This window comes from Pteropus vampyrus, unplaced genomic scaffold (assembly GCF_000151845.1).
Source record: "Pteropus vampyrus isolate Shadow unplaced genomic scaffold, Pvam_2.0 Scaffold586, whole genome shotgun sequence".
In the NCBI taxonomy this organism is placed as follows: Eukaryota; Metazoa; Chordata; class Mammalia; order Chiroptera; family Pteropodidae; genus Pteropus; species Pteropus vampyrus.
Window position 1 is genome coordinate 92,134 of NW_011889367.1, and position 2,752 is coordinate 94,885.

The 2,752-nt window shown below is 51.0% G+C and overlaps 1 pseudogene; it reads right to left on the reverse strand.

The window, feature by feature from the left end:
- Window positions 1-901: 901 nt before the first annotated feature.
- Window positions 902-1,017, reverse strand: LOC111733613 (annotated as a pseudogene).
- Between the last annotated feature and the right edge of the window lie 1,735 nt (window positions 1,018-2,752).

Sequence of the window (2,752 nt, forward strand, 5' to 3'; positions counted from 1 at the left end):
GAAACCAAGCAGCACTCGGAGAGTTGGAGAACTCAGGTTTCTGACGCCGGTGGTCCCAGAGGAGCTGGCGCTCTGAAGATCTGGGCCCCGAGCTCAGGGGTAACCCTACTTTTATAAGGCTTATCCGCACAGTTACAGTCGGCATGGGCCGATTAGCTCATTTGTCCTCAGGAGTTGCTATGGGTTACGGGCAGTTGCAGAGACGAAAGGAAGGAGACACATCTGTTACCCAGACAGAACGAGCAAACGGGAGGGTGAGTCTTCAGTTGATCTCGAGGTCACCCTGCTCTTCGGCCTAGCTGATTCCAAGGTTAGCCATGTGAGTAGAAAATTCCTCTTCACCTGGGGGCAGAGCTGAGAACAACCGACTGTTTTCAAACCAGGAGTCTGCACAAGCGCCAGCCCGACCCTGAGCCACGTACGCACAGGCGGGACCCAAAGCAGCCGAGCCAAGTACCGAACCAAGCACTGAACTGAGCGCTGAACCCCCCACGGAAGACGAGACAGAGCTTATGGTCTGAACCCCGCTGGGTTCGTTGCCTGCTAAAAAAAGTAATAAATCAATAAACATTCCCCAGAGCCCAGGGTCTACACGGCAGAGCATTCACGTTGCCTACGATACAATCCAAAGTTATTTGACATACAAAGAAACAGAAAATTCTGACCCATTCTCAAGGGATGAGACAATCCACAGTTGCCAATGCCAAGATGACTTACACACTGAAATCTTCAGACAAAGGGTTTAAAGCAGCTACCACAACCCCGAGGTAAAGAAAAATGTATCTCAGGGCAATGAAAAGCGAGGACATCTTGGCAGAGAAAGCATTGAAAGATAGTCAAATACCGGAACGAATGAAATATTTGAAATTTTATTTTATTTATTTTTATTTATTATTTTTTACGCCTACAGCACCTGATCTTCCTAGGTGGTCTCTCATCCAAGTACTAACCAGGCCCGACCCTGCTTAGCTTCCGAGATCAGACGTCGGGCTCGTTCAGGGCGGTGTGGCCGTAGACCATGGACCGTGGCTCCACTGGGGCCTGAACCCAGGACCTTCTGCGTGTAAAGCAGACGTGCTCACCGCTACGCTATGGAACCACGTCCTGAAATATTTGAAATTTTAAAACATCACGGAGTGGGCTCAGTAGCAGAAGGGAGGTGACAGGGGCAAAAGTCGGCGAACTCGTAGAACAATGGCAAGCATCCAATCTGATGAACACGGAGAAAAAGAAATTGAGAAAGAAAAGGAACGGATTATCGGAAATTCTGTGGGGCCATATCAAGAGATCTAAGCTTTCCCATTTCGGTCCAGAAGGAAAAGAGAAAGATGGGAGTAGAAAAATCTTTCAAGAAATAATAACCTAAAACCTCCTGTATGTGGTAAAAGACATATATTTCTGAATTCAAGAGCTCAGAGAAACTCAGACGAGATACATTCAAAGAAACCATGAATACACGTGTCAGACTAGGGGATTAAACAACAGAAATTTATCGTCTCCCGGTTCCAGAGGCCAAGTCCGAGATCCAGGTGTCGTCAGGGCTGGGTTCCCCTGGGGCTTGCAGGCGCCATCTTCGTGTTCACAGGGCGTTCTCCCTCTATGTGTGTGTCTGTGTCCCCTCCATAAGGACACCAGTCACCCTGCATCAGGGCCACCCTGATGCCCTCACTTGAACTTCATTCCGTCCGTGAAGACCCCTTTCCAAATAAAGTCACATTCCGAGACACTGGGGGTGAGGACCCCAGCGTATAAATTTGAGGGGACGACATTCTGCATAATAACAAGGTCCAAACCCCAGCGTCACTTTCCCAGGGGGACTGTCGCTGATTCCCCTCCTCCAGAACGGACACGCAGACCAGCCCCTGCTCCGCCCTTCAGGGCCCACGGTCCCCTCGATTTGCTTGGTCGACACCTGCCCCTCCCCCGCCCCCGCCGGACTCCTCCAGGACCGCCGTCTGTCTGTCCTCTAACCAGCAGGACCTCGCGCCTCTCACAGAGCAGACGCTCGGCAAACGGCGGTGGGAAACCGTGCGACCCTGTTGGGACCTCGCCCCACGTGATCCAGTGTCAGTGCTGCGGTTAACACACACACACACACGTTAACACACACACACACACACACACACACACACACACACACACGCGTGCACACGCGCAGTGTACGTGTCCCGTAGGAATACTTTCAATAACAAATGACACAGGCCCCAAGTAACCTTCGCTTAAACAGATAGGTTGTGTTCTGTTGTCTTCTCTCTCACACAGGAAGTTTGGGAAGTAAGGGGCTGCTGGCTCAGTGGCTGACGTCTCTGTGGGTCTCTCGGCTTGCCATGCTTGCTCATTGCCTCGTGGCTGCAAGATGGCTGCCACGGCTCTACCATCACCTCTACCTTCAAGGTAGGAAGAAAGAGGAAGGACCGTGCCGGCTGTGTTTGTCTTTTCTTTTCTTTTTTTTTAATCAAGAAAGTTAAAAACATAAAATCTTCCCCCAGAAGTTCCCACAGACTTCTGCTTGTGTCTCAGTGGTGGAAATAGGTCACATGGCCATCCCATGGCTAAGCATGCTGGGAAGAAGGGCAATTAGCCAGTCTGTCCCGGGAGGCAGAGGGTCAGGAAGGTTTGGGAGTGCGATTGGGTCAGGGAGCCAGCAGTGTCGGTCCCAGTCCAGAGACTCGTAACTAACTTCAGAATAGTTCTAGTTTCTTTGCACCTCTGAACCCCAGGAAAGGCCCACAGAGCTGCATCGGTGTACTTT